Below are 22,495 nucleotides of genomic sequence, written 5' to 3'. Positions count from 1 at the left end.
TTTGATGAAAGATGTGAGTCACCACTGCCTGACTCTGTTTCTCTTTTAGACTGGATCAATCTAATGTAGCCCAGGATGGCCTTGAACTCACAGAGTTCTGTTTCTTAAGTGTTGGGAAAGGTGAGTTCCAACACTGCCTGTCTTCTGTGGCTAACTAGTGGCTATCTGCACACACTGATTCTCAGGCAAGCTTTATTGTCATGGAAGAAACAAAATATCGCCACAGTCGATGAATCTATACATCTTTACTCTCAGCAATGAGTTGTCCCATTCAGTGTCTAGGCACTACAGAGAAGTGGGCAGAGTTTTCCTAATTATTTCATATTTCCTGATGCTATCTCCAGTGACAGGGATTTTAAATTACAGCTTCCACACATTCATTTCACTGTGGTCAGCTGTCTGTGTTAAATTTAGACAGAGTTATTGATGAATCTTTTAGGTTAAAATATTTAATTACATTCTCTATGATGAAAATGTCTTTGATGCTAACATATATTTGCTGTGTTTAAAATTCAGTACTTTGAAGTTGCAAGTGAATTATGAGAACAGAAACAAATGTCCAACACCCAGTTTGGGGGAAAATTTCTAAGGCAGCCACAGGTCAAAGGTTTGCCCCAATGGCATCTTTGGAATCATAGAGATAGTCCTTTACCTCCCAGCTAGCTCCATCAGGGAGGTGCTGAGATCACGGTGGAGAGAAAGAAGGGGATACATGTGAAGAGTTAGGTATGTATGTGTAACTCCAGAAAGGTTTGTATTATGAAGAATACTTAGGTAATTATTTTCAAAATATCTAATATTATTTTCCCCAACACAAAAAGGAAAAGGTTAGTACTCGTGTGTTTTCCCTCTTGTTTTCCCATCCAGTCATGCAGATTTTAGCAGTGTTGCTGTGGACTTGTACAGAGGGGGTGTTTTATGAATGGTTCTTTCCATGTTTATTATAACCATGACGCCTGCTAAGTGTTGCTCTGATACCTACTTCCCTGTGCAGTTACTAGTATACAAGCATTGCTTGTCTTTGAGTAAAGTTTCCCTTTTATCTTTTGTTTATTAATGGATTTACTCATGCGTTTGTGTCTACTAAGAAACACCCATTTCTTAAAGGAGTACTCCTTTGTCATCATTATATACTGTGATGCTTAAATTATCCCATAACATGCCCGTGGGAGTACATTCAAGTGGACCTGCTCTTCATTTGTTATCTGTCTAGAATTCTGGATTATCTGACCACCCCTGGGAAGAAAGCCAAAAGCAAATGCTTCTTGTCAGTGATACTTTGTGTCCTCTGTCTATCAATGTCAGGTCTCTTCTATGAGAAGAACAGCAGACCTGCAGAGAGAACACGCAGAATGTTGACAAGAAGCTGACATGAGCCCTTGTTTCCAGTATGTGAGTCATCATTGCCACCAATGTGAGTGTGTGTGTGTGTGTGTGTGTGTGTGTGTGTGATGTGTACATGGCTGTGTATAAAGGGTCTGTGAAATGAACAAAGAAAAGGAAGATGTCACTGCACATCTTTGACTTGACTGGATGCAGACAGACTACTCCATCCTTATATTCAGTACAGTAGAGTGACAAGATCATGTGGGACTCACCAGGTGAGTCATTTCCTTTTCTCTTCCCATCTGTGTGACCAGCAGCTGGTCTGTGATGCCTTGTAGGAACACATCCTGTTGAGCAGGTCGCAGCAAAGAGCAGCACACTGTGAAACACTGGCATTCATAGACTCCCCAGATGACTGAACCCTGTAGGGGTCCCTTTAAATGACCAGGACTGAAATGGAAGCAATCCCCATCAGACCATTTCCCCGAATGGGCCATGCATGACTGCATCACATTTGGAGGGATTGCTTATTAAGATGGTAGAAATCTGGATCCACAACAGACACTGAATCATGCTTATTAAAATGGTAGATATCTGGGTCCACAGCAGACACTGATTCAAACCCTAGGAAGTGAGTGTGGCATAGCCACTTCTTTCTGATGGCTGTCCATGTTAAAACGTATTGCTAGTGTGTTTGATATTCTGTCTTCCAGGATATGAAGTCACAGACTGCTTAAGTCCATGCCATGTTCTCTTGTTACTGCCTTAAATACCACTGTGTTGCATGGCATATCAAATAGACAAATCAATTCCTTCGTGTACGTTTATCCAGATATTCACATAGTGGCCTCTTTAGTGAACACCTTGTTCCTGCACTGTGTAGACTAGCACGGGTCCTTGTATATCGTGTTAGATAGGCAAACTGTCAGTAAGCAGAAGAAATCAGTAATCACAGCAATTCCGTGTATTATTGGCGCTTTAAAGATCATAAAGGGGACAGGAAATAGTTGTGATGGGGATTGTCGTATGTGATGTTACCCCCAAAGGTTTCAGAAGTTAGCATGTGATCTGAGTCCTGAATGGCAAATAGAAGCAAGACCGTGCACAAACCAAGTTGTGGGCGTGCTTGCTTCCATGGAGAACAGTGGATCTAAGAGCAGAGAACAAGGCTAGTTGCCAGAACCTTGAAGACAACGTGGACACTGTTTGGGGATAGGACAGAAAGTAAAATGTTGTCATTGTCAGCTGTGTATGACATTTGGATTATATGATCTGTGTGGAAGGTGAGTTATGGAATTGTCATGATATGTTTCCTTTTGGTAGAAGGTGACTTGGCACTGAACAGAGAAAGGCCTGGGGAGGGCGGGATGAGGTAGTGTGTGGAGACAGTGGAGATGGTTCCGAAGACAGGGGAGGGATGGAGGTATGAAAGAGGGATGAAGCCATGCTGCAGTGATCAGCAGGAGAGCTGCCCTGTGCAGCCTTGTCTGGGAGAGGGCAGATAGCACCTGGATGCGCTGTGCATTTTCCTTGTGGAGACATTGCTCTAACATCTCTGGATTTGTCTGACCACATGGAGACACGGTGCTTCCATTTACTGACATCAGTTATTCCACGTGTATTGACACAGGATAGTTTGAATACCCAATCTAGTCATTGTAAAACTTAACAATTTGATAACGAGTTGCTGATGAATAATTTTCAGATGTAAAGTTTTCTAAGTACAGCTAACTGTAGCATAATTTCCAACAGAATAAGAATCTAACATTTGTCTCATAAAAAGTGAACCCAAAATTCAGTGTATTTTTGAAAATGGCTGTTCTACAGCATGTACTGCTCTTGGTAGGTTTACAGATGAAGGAAGTGAGTAGGTTTTAGGCAGAGTTGAAGTGAAATCAGTCTCTAAATTCTGTAGCAACTGCTTGTCCCTATTCTTTCTCCAGAAGAAGACTGCCTTTAGAAATGCGTATTTTTGACATCTGGGCACGGAGCAAACATTCACAAGACAGAGGCAGTTGGATGTCTGAGTTCAAGGCCAGCCTGTAATTCCAATTGCATATATCAACATTAGTCTGTCACATATGCAGGAACTTGTGACTGGTATTTAAAGCAGGTATTATCACTAAAGACCCCCAAATTAGCACATGAGCAGTGTGATGCTCTCAATTCACAGAGTGGGAAGCACAGCTCAGAGCAGAGGGTCTCACTCTGTTTTCTCCTCACAGAAATTCCCAGCCTGTGTTTGGAAAATGGGTCCAGGACATCCTGGCTCAGGGAACCAAAGTTGCTGGGGCTAGGAAGGTCCCACATATCTCTGACTCTAGAAAAGTGGTTCAACCTGTGACTTGACCCCTTCAGCAAACGTCTATCTCCAAAACTATTTCCATTGTGATTCTTACCTGTAACAACTTTACAGCGATGATGAAGCAACAGAAATAATTTTCTGGTTGGGATCACCACGCATGAGGGACTGTATTAAGAGTCATGTCACAGGGGGCTGGAGAGATGGCTCAGTGGTTAAGAGCATTGCCTGCTCTTTCAAAGGTCCTGAGTTCAATTCCCAGCAACCACATGGTGGCTCACAACCATCTGTAAAGAGGTCTGGCGCCCTCTTCTGGCCTTCAGGCATACACACAGACAGAATATTGTATACATAATAAATAAATATTTAAAAAAAAAAGAGTCATGTCACAGCATAGGAAGGCTGAGAACCATTGCTGTACAGACATCCAAACACAGAATCCGGCTTCTCAGATATCTCTGGGATCCCTTCATCATTGTCCCCACACTCCTAGGGAGGCACAGCCCCACATCAGGACACATACACTCACATCTCCGTGCAAGGGAAATCCTGTTCTTCTTTCTCCGTCATTTCTATTTCCACACACTATGCTATATTTCCAAATTTTCTTTTTTTATGTCTTCAGCACTGAGCTTAAGGATGTGTCTGATTCTTTGACCAACCTTTTTCCTGTTTTGTGATTCTTCTGCAGGGTCTGGGTCGTTGGCTGTGCACACACATCCACAGACAGTACAACAACAGCCTCTAGTCCCTTGTTGCTGACCTTTGGGAAGCTGGGCATGTAAGGTAGGTTTGCTGGCAGGAGACTTGCTCTCGGGAACAGGATGTCCTTGCCAGAGGCTGGACTCGAGGATGCTACAGCACTTAGATCTGCCCAGCATCTGACGGCCCTGTCCCAAGCTCTTCACAAATGTGGTGGGAGCACATTTGGGGATTTTTAAAAGTGGTCCCTAGACACTGCTATTGCTCCCCTGGCTGTGCACACATTCCCAACTATATTCTTGATTTCTCTGGTAGCTGTTCAATGAGAATGCTATACCATGAAAAGAAATCACTGGTGAATTTAAAAAGCCACAGTATGGGGACTGGCGACATAGCTCTCGTGGCAGAATGATTGCCTAGAATGGAAATTGCTCTGTGTTCTTTGACCCTCTGGGCATGTTCACCCTCACCTGTAATACCAGCACTCAAGGCGTAGAGGGAGGAGGAAAGAGACAAGAGAGTCATTACTGTTTATGAGAGTATGGCTCCCTGCCCCCATGGCAGATAGCTCACAACTGCCTTTAACTCTAGCCCCATCAGGAGTCAATGCCTCTGCCAATCATGTGCATACCACAGACAGACAGACAGACATAATTAAAAGTATAACTAAAATCTAAACAAGAAAATAAAAGAAGCATCAGTGGAATTTAAAATATGAACATTATAAAGGCTAACGGAATCTAACAGTCTACAGTCTGGCAGGGGAGATGACTCAGTGGTTCAGAGTGCATTCTATTGTTGCTGAGGATCCAAGGTAGTTTCCAGCATCCATTTCCAACATCCTTGAAGGACCATACCTCAGCTCCAGGAAGGTATGACCTCTCCTGACCTTTGGAGGCACAGGAATTCATGTGTACATACACATAGGAATATACACAACGTAATTATTATTAAGTTATGTACATTTTAAAATTATGTACAAATTAAAATAATTGTTGTGAAACAATGAAGAAAAATGGTCAAATGCCAGGCAGTATTGAGAACAGTTTTCATCAGCGTTAGGTGGCAAATGCGTGCACTTCCAGCTATTTGAACACTGGGGTTACACGATCGATCATTAGTGCTAAAAAGTTTCAGAACAGCCTGAATAGCATAGAGAGGCCCTAACTAACAATGAAAACCAAGCAAAAACCTAAAATATCTCGTCAATGCTAAATTTCCTAAAATAGCAATCTTAGAATTCATGGTTTTTCAAGAGATGTGGATCATTATAAAATAAATTTTTGCAGGGAAATCAATGATAAAATTACTTATTTCTTGGGAATTCAACCATATACATGTAGAAATGGAATGAAAATGTTACTGGGCCGAGAAGAAAACAGTAGCATTAAGAATGTGTTTACATTAAAATGAATACTTGAGCTGTGGCAGTGTGCTAAGCTTGGAAGACCAGCAGCACTCTGAAGGCTGAGGGAGGAAGGGCAAGAGTCCCAGGCTGGGCTGGGCTTCTCTGAGACTCTGCACTAAACACACAAAGTAGTTAGCAGGACTATTATCATTCCATTCACTGTTGTAAAGTTTCAGCTTAGTTCTGGCATGGGAAGCCATCCTCTTTCCCCGGATATGAGGCACAGCAATGTACGCCCCTGGCCCAGACATTTTAAAGATTACCATCCCCTAAATGGGAAGGCAACTTCCTCACCACCACATACAGCAAGGCGTATAGAAAATGGTGGCTTGGACTGTACTCAGATTGCTCACTCTCAGGAGATTTCCCTGCAGACAGCCCTGTGCCTTAGGGGTAGGAATCAGCCCAGCGACAGACACAGATTTCCTTATGGTAGTACATGTGCTTTCCTGTGGTGTTTCAAATTTCGTATCCAGGAAGGAAAGTACTTTAAAGTGTAAACTGAGAAAAATGCTTGTGCTCGGGTGGTAAAAGTGGGGCTGGGGAGACAGCTAAATCAATAAATTGCTGGCCTTGTGGGCATGAGGCCCTGAGTGTCATTCACAGAGAGCATCATCAAGAAAATGAAGATAAACTACAGCAGGAAAAGTAGTAGGTGTGGTGGGACATGCTTGTGTGTGAAGGTGGAGGCAAGCTTTCCCTGGAGTGTGCTGCCCAGCCAACCCAGCCTGCCTTGCTTGTTCCAGGCCAGTTGGAAACCTTGTCTAAGAAAAACTTCAGGGGGATGGCACCTGAGGTACAACACCGGAGGCTGTCTTCTGTCCCCTGACCTCACGCGCGCGCACACACACAAACACACACACACACAATTGCTCACGCATTCACAGGCATGCACGAACCCACAATCGCACTTTGGATAAAGGATTATACACCTTCCATACTTCAGGAGAAGTAGTCATTTTGTTCAGTTTCTGGAGCAGTAAGGACGAATGTAATCTATTTTGATGCTGTGTGCATGCCTCTGTGTGTGTGTGTGGTGTGTGTGTGTGTGTGTGTGTGTGTGTGTGTGTGTGGTGTGCATATGTGTGTGTGTGTTTGCACACAGAGCTCCACCATCTCTATCTAATGAGGCTGCTTTATCTTAGCCTTAGACTGGGATTGGTCTCCAATCTCGGGTTTACATTTGATATACCTAAGATGTCAAGTATTATGTGACAGGAAATCATAATGAAGTGAAAAAACACTGCCTTATCTTATCTAAGGTCCCTTCAAGTCCAGGTCACAGCCAATGTTCCCTCCCATCCAAACATAGACTCCACTGGGCCCAAGACTCTCACTGATGTAGTTCCCATTATGGCCAGGAGGTGGCATTCAAACTACATGCCTACATTTATTTTCTTCAAAAGGGCTGATGTTTTATGGAATAGCAAGGCGTTTTTAGTGTGTTTGGAAAGCTGGCACACGTATAGAGCAGTTCCATTTATGGATTGCAGCAACTGTAGTGCTCCACAACTCACTTCATCCTCCCTGAGTGTAAAGTGGGCAGTGCACACGGGATACAGAGTGGTGCTCTGTAGAGAATATGAATGTGGTGGGCACCTTGAATCCCCTGACTCTGGGATGGATGGATTTCCTAGACTTTCCATCCCCTCTCCAGGAGGCTGTGGTACAGTCCCCAGATCGCTGCCTGCCAGGCAAGTTGTATCCTGGTCAGTCACTGCAATTGTGTTGCACCATGCCTGCTGGGGACTTCCAAGAGCAACCTGGTGTTTGTGGTGTGGTAGCCAAGTATGTTTCCACGGTGTTTGTGGTGTGGTTGCCATGTACTTTTCTATGAATATGCTCTGCATATGACTCAGATGTAATATGTATTCACCCTTACGATGTAGAACAAACTTGGGTTCCCTTCTCTATTGCAGGAAGATCTCCAAAGTATTTCCTTTACCTCACCATCATTTTGTAGCCACTAATTTGATATTGAAATAGAAATTATCCCCTGTGCCCTACAAGAAGAGATAACACAGAAGAAAAGAGGCAGGAACTGCAAGTCCCTTGACAGCCACAGGACATTGACTGAGCTACTGTTCTATTGCTGGGAAAAGGCGCTGTGCTGAAGGGAATTTACAGAACAAAGCATTAAATTGGGAGCTTGCTTTCAGTGTCAGAGGGTTAGTCCAGTACCATCACTGTGGGCAGCATGGCAGCAGGCAGCCTGGCAGGACACCGTAGCAGTAACTGAGAGTTTACATCCTGATCACAGGCAGGAGGCAGAGGTCTTTTTTTTATTTTATTTTATTTTTTTTATTGAGAAAAGAAAAAAAAAACAAATTTCCTCCTCCTCCCAGCCTCCCATTTCCCTCCCCCTCCTCCCACCCTTCTCCCTCTCCTCCCACCCTTCTCCCCCTCCTCCCACTCCTCTCCCCCTCCCTCTCCAGCCCAAAGAGCAGTCAGATTTCCCTGCCCTGCGGTAAGTCCTAGGTCCTCCCCCCTCCGTCCATTTCTAGGAAGGTGAACATCCAAACTGGCTAGGCTCCCACAAAGCCAGCACATTACGTAGGTTCAAAACCCCGTGCCATTGTCCTTGGGTTCTCATCAGCCCTCATTGTTCGCCATGCTCAGAGAGTCCAGTTTTATCCCATGCTTTTTCAGTCACAGTCCAGCTGGTCTAGGTGAGCTCCCAGTAGATCAGCTCCACTGTCTCAGTGGGTGGGTGCTCCCCTCGTGGTCCCGACTTCTTTGCTCATGTTCTCCCTCCTTCTGCTCCTCATCGGGACCTTGGGAGCTCAGTCCAGTGCTCCAGTGTGGGTCTCTATCTCTGTCTCCATCCATCACCAGATGAAGGTTCTATGATGATATGCAAGATATTCGTCAGTATTGCTATAGGATAGGGTCATTTCAGGTTCCTCATCCTCAGCTGCCCAAGGAACTAACTGGGGACCTCGGCTTGGGCATCTGGGAGCCACTCTAGGTTCAAGTCTCTTGCCAACCCTAAGGTGGCTCCCTTAACTAAGAACCGTGCTTCCGTGCTCCCCCATCCAACCTTCCTTCATCCCAATCCTCCCCCTTCCCCAAGCTCCCCCCATTCTCCCCCTATCCCCCTCTCTCCCCATCTCCCCTTACCCCCATCCCACCCCACCCCCAAGATCTCAATTGTCTCCCCGGCAATTTTGTCTACTTCCCATAGCCAAGAGGACATCTATATGCTTTTCCTTTGGTTCACCTTCTTACTTAGCTTCTTTGGTATCACCAATTGTAGACTCCGTGACCCTTGTTTATGGCTAGAAACCAATTATGAGTGAGTACATCCCATGTTCCTCTTTTTGGCTCTGGGTTACCTCACTCAGGATAGTGTTTTCTATTTCCATCCATTTGCATGCAAAATTTGAGAAGTCATTGTTTTTTTACCGCAGCATAGTACTCTAATGTGTAGATATTCCACACTTTCTTCATCCATTCTTCCATTGAAGGGCATCTAGGTTGTTTCCAGGTTCTGGCTATTACAAATAATACTGCTATAAACATAGTTGAACAAATGCTCTTGTCATATGATAGGGCATCTCTTGGGTATATTCCCAGGAGTGGTATTGCTGGGTCCAGGGGTAAGTTGATCCCGAATTTCCTGAGAAACCGAAACACCGATTTCCAAAGTGGTTGCACAAGATTGCATTCCCACCAGCAATGGATGAGGGTTCCCCTTGGAGGCAGAGTTCTTTTGAGTCATCAGAACTCACACCCAGTGACACGCCTTGTCCAAAAAGGACACACATCCTAATCTTTCTTAAATTATTCACCACTGAAACATTAACCATAGGAGCTTACGGGGACCATCCTCATTCAAACTACCACTGTCATGTAAGGGATTTCCTCTGCCCCATCAGCAGCTGCAAAGGGAGAATTGGGGCTGGTTGAATACTCATAAGTGCCTTGACTAGAATCTGTTCCAAGATGTCAGTCATTAATACAAGAGACTACTGTGGGACATTTGGGCAGAGCAGGAGGCCATTCCAGTTACTTGTCTAAAATAATGTGCTCTTCAGAAAACAGTAGTCCCCCTTTGGCCCTCTTCATGGACAAACCTGTGTATACTAAAACTGTAAAGACCTTGAGCACACAGGAATTTATGAAACACCATCTGTCTTGGTCACTGTTCTATTGCTGTGAAGAGACACCATGAGCAAGGCCACTCTTATCAAAGAAAGCATTCACGTCCCTTGCTTATAGTTTCTGAGGTTGGTCTGTTACCATCACGGCAGGGAGCATGGTGGCACACAGGCAGACATGGTGTTGGAGAAGTAGCTGAGAGTTCTATTACCTGATCCACAGGGAGAGAGAGGCTGACACTGGGCTTGGCATGGGATTTTGAAATTCAAAGCCCACCCCCAGTGGCACACTTCCTTCAATGATGCCACATCTACTCCAACAAGGACACCACATCATCTAAGCCTTCTCAAAGAGTGCCCCTCCCTGGAGACTAAGCATTCAGATACATGAGCCTATGGGGACCATTCTTATTCAAACCTCCACACCACCTCCAGACTCCAAGAGATTTGAGCTCTGTGTTTGCCAGGCGCATATCCCTGGGATGGTCTATGCTGTAAAGCTTCCCTTTTATCCCACATTGATGCTTCCCCAATTTTCTGCAAAGAGGATGTGGGAAATTTCTCTCTTTTTTAGCATAAGGTGACCTTCTCCCAACTTTGTGCTCTTATAGGGGTAGCATGAACACAACTTGGCCAGTAAGGTTTCCCTTCCAATTCTGCAGTTGCTTCTAAGATACAGTCTGAGTCATTATACCAGGATAACAGATGTGCACATAGCCAGAGTTTTGTGGAACTCATCAATTTCTCAGACATGCACAGACAGGTGTTCTCTTCGGGTGCTTAGCTGACTTGGGGCAAATGAAAACATCGTGCAACTAACTAAAACGGGAAACTCGGAGATTTGAATTGTCAAGATGCTTGAAGAATCAGGCCCACTGGTAAAAGGAAGTGTCCTTTAGTCATTTCTTGTGAGTGGGCACAAATATCCACAGGGGAATTTCCTTTTGTAAGAAGCAGCTATAGAATGAGATGGTGGCGCATGCAGACAGGCTACCACCATAATAAATTCCTAATGCACTGAAGTAAGTTAACTATGTACGCCACCGTTGGGGAGCTGGAGAGATAGATGGTCCATGGCGAGAAAAATAATCTGTTAAAATTGGAGGCAAGTGGCTGGGCAGTGGTGGCGCACACCTTTAATCCCAACACTCGGGAGGTAGAGGCAGGTGGATCTCTGTGAGCTCAAGGCCAGCCTGGTCTACAAGAGCTAGTTCCAGGAGGGCTCCAAAACTACAGAGACACCCCGTCTCAACCCCACCCTCCAGTGGAGGCAGGTAACATCTGATGATTCATGTCAGAATGGCAGGATCACAAGCCGTCTAGACAGTTGGTCTATAGCCATGAGAACTGGGGTGGCTGTCGGGGATTCAAGGATCCATGCATTCGGGGTAACAGAAAAATCAGTACGCTCTGGTTGGTGGCATCTTCTGGACATAATAGGAAAGCTTTTGAGAAATTACATTTCCAGTGATTATCTCTCAAATGAGCCGAGGGATTTTTACAGAATTGCAATCCTTCACATACTATATGGTACATAGAAGGACCTTACCCTAACCCTAACCTTAACCCTTGGGGAGCTGAGGCAGTAGATGGTTCATTGGTTAGGAGCGATACTTGCTTCCCCAGAGGACCTGAGTTCAAATCCCAGCACCGATGACAGGAAGCTCAAACCATGTGCAACTCCAGCCTCCGGGATCCAACACTGCTGGACACTGACATTCACATACATAGCCCTCCTCCCCAGGATTAAAGTAAATCTAAAGGCAAAGACAACCAATGAAAATTGGGAAAAGTTTTTCCCTGTCCTGTTATATTTTGAGGAAAAGTTTTGTTTCTGTTCATTAACAACAACAACAAAAAAAGCATTTAAAAAATTTTGAAAGATGCCATTTCATGGTGATAAAATAATCTGTTAAAAATGGAGTCAGGAGACATCTCCTGATCCATGTGGGAACAGCAGGACTGTTTCCTATCACATACCCCAATCCAGAGCCCCTGCACATACAAACTCACTGTCTCTATTACGCTCCCACACTACTGGTGGGGATTTTCCACTGTAAACATAGTGAGGCCTGCTACCACATAGCTCAGGGAAGTCCATGAATTCCAGAGCTTTCTGACATTTTTTAGAGGGCTGGACTCCAAGCCCGCCTGTCACCTGGTGTGGAAGGAATACTGAAGGTTCCTGCCACGTTTTCCCCCTGTTTTTTCTTAATCTCATCTGCTGCTTCCTCTTGTGGAGGTTGTGTGGCAAGAGAGGCTGCTCATCTCAGCAACTGGGAGGACCAGACTCTTCCCATTTCTGCGGCCACCTGGACACTTACCTCACCCTGCAAGAGCAGGGATGGAAGGAACATTGTGAAACACCGCCTCAGGGTCAGGGTTCCCGAAGGAAAGGCTCTAGGGAAACTGGGAACATGGTCACCTCTGCCCTGAGCAGTGTGGACAGCGGGAGAAGAGGGACTGCTTCCTTAAGCAGTAGAAAAATTCATAGCTTTAACAAGAATTTATTGTATATATTTATTGTGGTGGTATGTAGCGTGTTCAAGATCAGAGGACAATTTACAGGAGTTGGCTCTTTTCTTCCACCAAGTAGCTTCCAGGCCTCAAACTCGTTGGGCTGGGCTGTAAGCACCTTTGCCTGGTGAGCCAACAGATGGGCCAAGAATTCCACAGTCTTGGTTCTTCCGTGTGCATGTACCAACCCTGCCATAAAAGAATGCATGTATGTTTCCAATTGGCCAAAATATGCAAGTCACCCAATTTTAGTAGATGTTGTCTATATTCTTCTAGTGTTAGAAAGTAGAATTGCTTTTTATTTTCTCTAATTTCCATGTGTGTGCAATAGTTTACATTGATGCCCCAACATATGTCTTGGGGTAATTCTGGACTTCATACTCTAGAAGGGAAAGCTTAATGACTGAGATGTCTCTATGCTACACCCATTTAAATGGAAAATGTGACAGAAGAAAAGCCCATACATTGCTGGAGGAGAAATTCCATGTACTCCCTATGTAGAAAAACAAATGCTGCCTTGGAAACCAAGGAAAATTTGGCCCATCCTTCCCACAGTCTTCGCTATCAGGCCCCACTCTTCTCCTGGCTATATCTCCCTTACAGAGGGGAGGGAGAATAAACCTTGTGTGGTGTCTGTCTTGGAAGTTATCCTCGGTGCGGAGTAGATTTTTTTCTGATTCTGCTTCCATTTGATAGTGCAGTTAACATGTATGGATGATCTATAAGAAAGCAATTTGTTTAAGGAGGTCATTGAGGTTACACCAAGCACGTGACTTCCCTTTCCCACACTGTGGGCCTAGAACCAGAGCCACAGGACTCAGAGAGGAAGAGGAACCACATCTTCAAAGACAAAGACAGGCAGAGGGTCCAGTCTGAGCATGTCACTCTCCTGATTTCAGGAAATGCTCACCACAGGTTTCTCACATAGCAGTCACCTCCTCTCAGCTCTCCCCGTGGGTAGTCTGTGAGCAAAAAGACACTCTTCTCCATTGCTGGAGAGAATGCAACTGTTCTCCAAGCCTATGGATGGATCTTATGCTAGTGAAAACCACAAGCGTGCATTCTGGGACCAGGGGTCTTTCTTCTAAGGATCCATCCCAAAGAACACGGAAGGGGACACAAAGAATCTGACAGAGCAACAATGTAGAACTCCAAGAGCAGAACTATGAAAAACATCTGTGGGAAGGAAAGAGGGACAGCATGATCTCAGGTGTATCTACCACTCAAATGACTAGGTACGCATGTGCTTAGCCAGGTATGATGGTATGCATCTGTGATGCCAACAGGCTGATGGTAAAGACAAGAGAATAGTCGTTTTGAGGCTATCCTGAGCTACATAGTGAGCTCAAGTTTTACCTGACTTATATACTGAGATTCTATCTCAAAACAAACAAAATAATTTTTAAGAAGGCAACATGAAGTCCATGATTATAATTATAGAGTGATCTCCAGGATATATTGTGAATACACAACACAAGGTGAAGAAATGAGGCCAGGGTTATCTGCCTAATGTTTTCCTCAGTTACATGCGGCACATGGAGGTTTATAAATTATATAACCCTATTTAAAATAAATAAAGTCAGCTTTAACAAACAAAATTTAATCATAATTATAAGTGTCACCTTCAGCACTGCTCAGATTTCCAGTGGCCAACAGCCACAGACAGCTAGAGCTTCCTGGGCTGGGCAGTGCAGATGCAGAGCATTTTCATCAATTCAGAAAGGTGCATTGGGAACAGAGAGTGCACACCTTTATTGTGAGTGGGAGAATTGATAAAATATGTATGCTTGTGCTTTGAAACACTGGATAGTTGAGCGCCCCCCAAGAAAAGAAAATGATCTCCTATAGAGTGCCCTGGAAGAAACCAGGACAGAGGCTGACATTTATGCTCTCGAAGATGCAGAAGTACTCATTCCATGCACTGATTCCAATCAACTACTTATCACCAACAACTCCATTGCTCAGATTGAGTACACTAAAAAAACTGCCCCCTCAAAGATGCCTGGGGAAAATGGCTGATTCCAGATTTGGGGCCAGGAATGCAACAGAAAAGTGCACAGTGACCTATCGCATCAGGAAGAATTTGGAAAAGACTAAAAAGTCCGTGTTAAAATGGAGATCTTCACTTGAGTGCAGCAAGTCAGACTTATCAGGGAGATGTGGAATATTTTCTCTTACAGACCGAATTAAAGACCAGATGTGATAGTAGTAGCCAAACCTACTATTTTATAATATATATGAATTTAATTGGAGTTACCTGACGAAAGGGATGATGCTTCTCCCAGAAGCCATGGATTATTAAAAAGCCCAGTGCCAAGTGTGGAACACCCCCTCCAGCTGTTGGTCAGGGCTGTTCCAGTGATCCCCCAAAACAATGCAGGTATTGTTTTGATCTTGTTTCCTATTGTCATTGCTCTTGATTCCTATTGCTTAAGACACCACACACGTTGGCCACAGGGTATGGAGAAATCAAGTTGACACTGACCAGAAACCTTCCTTCCTATTACCTAGTTTTCCTATTACCAGAAGATACTACCAGGCTATTGAGTGGAGGAAAGTTGTCAATGTTCTTATTCCTCTGTGAACTACAATAATGGCCAACATGGCAAGATATACCCATGGGTCAACAGTGGCATGAATATCACAGAGGTAACCAAGTAACTTTATGTTTCAATTTAAGGCCCACTCCACAGGAGGAAACACTTGCCTAGTACTATAAATCTGATCATGATCCCATGGTTGGCGAGTTCAGAGGTCCCAGAGGTGAAACTACAACCACCACCACCACCACCACTACCACCACCACCACCACAACTAACACCATCACCACCACTAACACCACCACCACAATCACCACCACCACCATTACCACTAACACCACCACCATTACCAACACCACCATTAGCACCACCACCATCACCACCACCACCATTACCACCACCATCACTACCACCACAACCACCACCACCATCATCACCACCACCACCACTAATACCACCACCAAAATCATCACCACCACCATCATCACCACCACCACCACCACCACTAACACCACCACCAAAATTACCACCACCACCACCACTAACACCACCACCATTACCACCACCACCACCATTACCACCACCATCACCACCACCACCACCATCACCACCATCACCACCACCACCACCACCACCACCACCACCACCACCACCATCACCACCACCACCATCACCACCAGCACCACCACCACCACCACTAACACCACCACCATTACCACCACCATCACCACCACCACCACCACCACCACCACCACCACCACCACCACCACTAACACCATCACCACCACTAACACCACCACAACCACCACCATCACCACCACCACCAATACCACCACCACTATCACTACTACTACCTTTACCACTAGTGCCATTACTACTACTCCTCTGGGAGGTGAACATTGTATGACACTTCCAGGTGTCACTAAGGTGAGCAAGTATTGCTGGAGAGATGAGAGAAGCTTCTTCATCAACTGATGTGTGTCACTAAATCACCAAGTTTCACGATAAGGGTCATTGGGTTTCCAAACCATCCAGGGAATGTCTCAAAAATACAAGAAACAACTGTTATCAGAAAACAGCACCACTATGTGGACATGGAGCCAGAAAAGCCCAGGAATTTTTGCCCCGCCTCTTCCCCATAAGCCCCATGCACAGTCACTGCCCTGCCAACAGCAGCCATGGCCAAAGGTCCCACTCTCTACACACTGCAGCTGCATGGCTCCCGTTGATCATAATGGCTGTTCCAACCCACTCTCGCAACAGTTTCTACTCAGTTCATTCTACACACAATAACATAACAACAACAAGAGTGAAATTGTGACTCTCTCCAAATCTTCCTTTCATAGTCATAATACAACTGAAAGACTATGAGAGTCATCTACCCTTTCCACCTCACACCGACATGACTACACTGTCCGCCAGCCTCTAGGCTTGTCCTCTGCTCGTAGACCAAATGAGGTCCATGTGGACAAGCCCACCAACAAGGCTTGTATATCCCTTCTTCTTCTTGTCAATCAGGACTCGAGTCAAATGCTACCTGATGAAACCGACCTTTGGGGGGAACCCCACCTACAACAATCCCCATCACAGCCATTTTATGTCCACCTTGAGTTCTTTAAAGCACAAATAACATATGGAGTTGCTGCAATTACTGCTATCCTCTACTTACTGACAATTTAGCCATCTAACTCTGCTAGTCTTCTCAGTGCAGGAACCCGGTGCTCACAAAAGAGGCCACTATGTGAATATCTGGATAAACATACATGAAGGAATTGATTTATCTATTTGCTATGCCATGTAACACACTGGTATTTATGGGATTAACAAGAGGACATTGTATGGAATTAAGCAGTCTGTGATCCATATCCTGAAAGACAGAATGTAAAACCCACTAGCAATACTTTTTTTTAAATTTTTTAATTTATTTATTTATTAAAGATTTCTGTCTCTTCCCCGCCACCGCCTCCCATATCCCTCCCCCTCCCCCAATTAAGTCCCCCCCTCAGCCCGAAAAGCAATCAGGGTTCCCTGTCCTGTGGGAAGTCCAAGGAACCCCACCTCCATCCAGGTCTAGTAAGTTGAGCATCCAAACTGCCTAGGCTCCCACAAAGTCAGCGTGTGCAGTAGGATCAGAAACCCATTGCCATTGTTCTTGAGTTCTCAGTAGTCCTCATTGTCTGCTATGTTCAGAGAGTCCGGTTTTATCCCAGGCTTTTCCAGACCCAGGCCAGCTGGCCTTGGTGAGTTCTCAGTAGAACATCCCCTTTGTCTCAGTGTATGGGTGCACCCCTTGCGGTCCTGAGTTCCTTGCTCGTGCTCTCTCTCCTTCTGCTCCTGATTTGGACCTTGAGATTTATGTCCGGTGCTCCAATGTGGGTCTCTGTCTCTGTCTCCTTTCATCGCCTGCTGAAGGTTAATATTCAGGAGGATGCCTATATGTTTTTCTTTGGGTTCTCCTTATTTAGCTTCTCTAGTATCACTCATTATAGGCTCAATGTCCTTGGTTTAAGGCTAGAAACCAAATATGAGTGAGTACATCCCATGTTCCTCTTTTTGGGTCTGGCTTACCCCACTCAGGATAGTGTTTTCTATTTCCATCCATTTGTATGCAAAATTCAAGAAGTCCTTGGTTCTTACTGCTGAGTAGTACTCTAATATGTATATATTCCATACTTTCTTCATCCATTCTTCCATTGAAGGGCATCTAGGTTGTTTCCAGGTTCTGGCTATCACAAACAATGCTGCTATGAACATCGTAGAGCATATGCTTTTGTTGTATGATAAGGCCTCTCTTGGGTATATTCCCAAGAGTGGTATTGCTGGGTCCAGGGGTAAGTTGATCCCGAATTTCCTGAGAAACCACCATACTGCTTTCCAAAGTGGTTGCACAAGTTTGCATTCCCACCAGCAATGGATGAGTGTACCCCTTTCTCCACAACCTCTCCAACAAAGGCTATCATTGGTGTTTTTTATTTTACCCATTCTGACAGGTGTAAGATGGTATCTTAAAGTTGTCTTGATTTGCATTTCCCTGATCACTAAGGAAGTTGAGCATGACCTTAAGTGTCTTTTGGCCATTTGAAGTTCTTCTGTTGAGAATTCTCTGTTCAGCTCAATGCCCCATTTTATAATTGGGTTGGTTAGCCTTTTACGGTCTAGTTTCTTGAGATCTTTATATATTTTGGAGATCAGACCTTTGTCAGTTGCGGGGTTGGTGAAGATCTTCTCCCAGTTAGTGGGTTGCCTTTGTGTCTTAGCGACAGTGTCCTTTGCTTTACAGAAGCTTCTCAGTCTGGACAGCCATCAGAAAGAAGTGGCTATGCCACACCCCACTTCTCAGGTATTGATTCAGTGTCTGTTGTGGACCCAGATATCTAACATTTTAATAAGCATGATTTAGTGTCTGTCGTGGACACAGATATCTACCATTTTAATAAGCACTCCCTGCAAATGTGATGCAGTAATGCATGGCCCTTTCGGGGAAATGGTCTGATGGGGATGGCGTCCATTTCAGTCCGGGTCATTTAAAGGAACCCATGCAGACTTCTGTCATCTGGGGAGTCTATGAATGTCATTGTTCTACAGTGTGCTGCACTATGCTGCTACCTGCTCAACAGGATGTGTTCCTACAAGGCATCACAGACCAGCTACTGGTCACACGGATGGGAAGAGAAAAGGAAATGACTGACCTGGTGAGTCCCACATGATCTTGTCACTCTTGCTCAGGTAACAGGCTGACCAGACCACACCACACTTGGTTCTTCTCCAGGAGTTGGTTCTGCATGGAAAGTTCACTGTTTTCTCCCCTGCTCTACTAGAAGGCAGAGAAGGAGGAGAGAAATCTCATGGAGAGAGGAGGAAGGCAGATGAGAATGCTCATGCACTCTACTGTAGTGAATATAGGGATGGAGTAGTCTATCTGCATCCAGTCAAGTCAAAGATGTGCAGTGACATCTTCCTCTTCTTTGTTGATCTCACAGACCCTTCCTATACAGACACACACACACACACACACACACACACACACACACACACACACACACACAAACACACACACACTCACACACTGGTGGCACTGATGACTCACATACTGGAAACAAGGGCTCATGTCAGCTTCTTGTCAACCTTCTGTGTGTACTCTCTAAAGTCTTGTTGTTCTTCTCATAGAAGAGACCTGACATTGACAACCTTGAAAAGGAACAAACTTGGAGGATGAACACCTGACTCCCAAACTCCTTATAAACATAGAGAAATGAAGACAGTGTGCCTCATTGGTAATTACAATAAGACAGAAAAGAATATGAAGGGGACAGAAGAGTCACACACGTGTGAGGGGACACCTTTAGCAAAGACACAAAGACACTTCAGTGAAGCAGGCATATGCTGGTCACCGAGTTTTTCTGGGACTGTTGGTGGTTATAGGAGGTACAGCCCAGCATCGTGATCAGCTGCCTAAGGATAACCCTGTTCCTTTGATGACCATGACCTTGGTAAAGCTGGATCTATGATTAGGCTGCAGAAAAGAATTTCAGGAAAAGCCAGAATGAAGCAAACTTGTGAGCTTATTCATGCTATGGAAGAAGCTCACATAGTATAGGGATGGCTCAGGAATGAAGGCCTGAGTGAGGACTAGAGAGACTTGAGATTAGGGTGTGTGAGGAGGGCAGGAGAGTGAGAAATGTGAAGATTTTTATGGTTCTCAGAGTTACATTGTTACATTATTACATTGTTTGAAAATTACATGCTTTGAGTCTTTGAAATGGTTCTGTTTTTCCACTTGAAGAAAATATACAATAGGTTATTAAAAGTAAAAAATAATAATGCTTTTAAATGTTCTTATCCCTTTTTAAAAAAAATTAGTAAATTAAATTGTAAGGTGAATATGTGATTCTGCAAACATTCTGGTCCTAAGTAAGCATAATTAATTAATTTTTTTAATGTTTTTCACAAGGAAGTCTGTGCACCATCTGAGTGAATACCTATTGCTCACAGAGGACACCAGAGTTTGAGATCTCTCAGAACTGGAGTACAGACAGTTGTGAATCATCAGGTAGGTGCTGGGTATCAACCCTGGATCCTCTGGAAGACATCCAGTGATATTAAAGAATGAACCCTATCCTCGGACCCTAGTTTATTTGCTGTAATTTTTAAACACTATTTGGGATGTCTTTAGTACTACTTGCATTATATCTGTGGGTAATTTCGACTCTATCAGTTGGGTGGAGGCTTCTTGAATGTCAGTTAGAAAAATGTAAAAATGATCACAGGGCCGGGCAGTGTTGGCTCACGCCTTTAATCCCAACACTTGGGAGGCAGAGGCTGGCAGATCTCTGTGAGTTCGAAGCCAGCCTGGTCTACAAGAGCTAGTTCCAGAACAGGAACTAAAAAGCTATGAAGAAACCCTGTCTCGAAAATCCAAAAAAAAAAAAAAAATGATCACAGGGTGAGGGGCTGTGTATTCCCCTCTCATATCCCCTTCAATGCCCTGTTTTTCTGTCTTATTATGGGACACGTGGGCATCCTCATGGACAAATATAAATATAGACAAGTTGTTTATCACTGGATACAAAAGTCAACCAAAATTAACAAATGATCTACATAGGACTAGAGAGACATCTCCGAGGTTAAGAGTGCCTTTGGCTATTGCAGAGGACCTGACTTCAGCTTACAGTACCCATATGGTGGCCCAGAGATACCTATAACTCCAGATCCAGGGGAGCTGACAGTCTTTTCTGGTCTCAGCAAGCATCTGCATTCAAATGTGCATATGGCACACACAAACATATAGGCAGATACCCAGTAAATAGTGAAAGCAAATCTAAAAGGTAATTAATCCAAAATTCAACCTAAGCATGAATCTTGTAACAGAAAGCAATTGAAAGAATTATAGACAAAATTCATAGATATAACAAACCCCTTTTATGAAAAGAAGAACTGGACTGTTAGGACTTCCATAAAGTGAAAAATGTACACTGTGATATAAAAGATATTTTCCCTGCCTGGGAAAAAATGAATGTAGGAAATTGTGTATTAGATGACAGCCTTATTGTTTCCAGAATACAGAAAGCCTAAAAAAGAGTCACTAAGAAAATACACAATTCATGAAATAAAAGTTGTCCAGAAGGGTGAGTAGATGCTCCACTAAGCGGAACATACAGCATCAACATCCTTAACACTTAGGGAAGAGAGACAGGTGACTCTAGGGGACTCTTGACACCCCCACAAAATATTCAGAAATAATAATATGAAGACCTGGCAAGGTTGTGGGGGATGAAACTATCATACTGACTGCTGGTAGCCATGGGAAATAGGACAATAACTTGGAAAAATATTTCTCAGTTTCTTGATATGTTAATTGTCATTTGACCAAAGCTGTAACAACTTTCCTGATGGAGCAGAGCTGTTACTTTGAGGAAAGCTTTCCCTGAAGCAGATCTGTAAGCTGCTAAGCTTATACTGACTTTGTGGTATTCCTTGCATCTGGACGGCCAGGATCCCTTTACATTTGAGCTGAAATGTTTACACTACACATATATGTTTTTAATTGTACTCATTGTCTGGCAGAAAGACATCTCCACTCTGCCTTATGGCATCCAGGTCCAGAAGGTGCTAGCCAATCACAGACCAGCCAGAGTCCTCAAAGCCTGGTCTGGCTGGTAGACAACCAGAGGCCTGCCCAGAGCTACAAGGCTTCCATTACAATGAGCAAAATGTGTGGTGGAGAAACAGGAGAGAAAGAGTAGCGGGATGGTTCATGTGCTGTGAAAAGAGGGGGAATAGAAGGTGGTAAGGAACAGGCTGAGGGGGTGGTCTTCTTGTCATTCATGGTCATGGGGTCATCAGGACCGAGGTTGCTACCAAAGGTCATTTCTGGGTCTCTGGTCTTATTGCAGCTTGGGTCTATGTTAACATCCATGGTCCACGCTGCCACCAAAGGTCACACAGGAGCCTGGAGTCTGGGCTGTGTCCTCTGGCCTTGTTGGGATCTGAGCGCTGTGTTGCCATTGGAGTGACAATGATCTGAGAGACCCGAGCTGCCAACCTGGGCCATGGTGTTGTCCATGCCTGAGCTGCTGACCAGGGCCATATCTGTGACCCAGCAGTAGCCAGGGTCTTTGTCTTCCTGACTCCTGTTACCAATGAAGGCCATGCGGATGCCTGAGGTGTGGGCCACCACCTGAGGCCACGTTGGTGTCCAAAGGCTTTGCTGCAGCTGGTGCCATCCTGATCTGTGTGGTCTGTGAAACCACCCGGGAAATGGTGACATCAAGGACGAGTTGCTGCCAGGATCATGTTGGGTCTATGGTCCTACCAGAGCTAGGGTATGTGCTGATGTTTGTGGCCCATGTTACTACAGGGGGCCTTAAGAGCCATGAATGATGATATCCAAGGGCCAGAGTGAGCTGGTTCTGCGCTTTGGTGGACATTGTGTCAAGAGCTGGCCCTGACTTTCACAGGAGAGCTAGTCCCACACCTCACCATGGGCATTGGAAAACTGGGCCTGGTGCCATGGGCATAGGTGAGCTGGCTTCGGCCCTATCCTTAGGCAGGCAGCTGATCAGCTCAGCTACCACCCAGGTCCATATTGGGGTTCTTGGCT

The sequence above is a fragment of the Microtus oregoni genome, unplaced genomic scaffold (genome assembly GCF_018167655.1).
Source record: "Microtus oregoni isolate MIOR12 unplaced genomic scaffold, Mior012 000050F_012, whole genome shotgun sequence".
Classification (NCBI taxonomy): Eukaryota; Metazoa; Chordata; class Mammalia; order Rodentia; family Cricetidae; genus Microtus; species Microtus oregoni.
The sequence above is the reverse complement of the archived record's forward strand: the minus strand, read 5'-3'. Positions refer to the sequence as shown.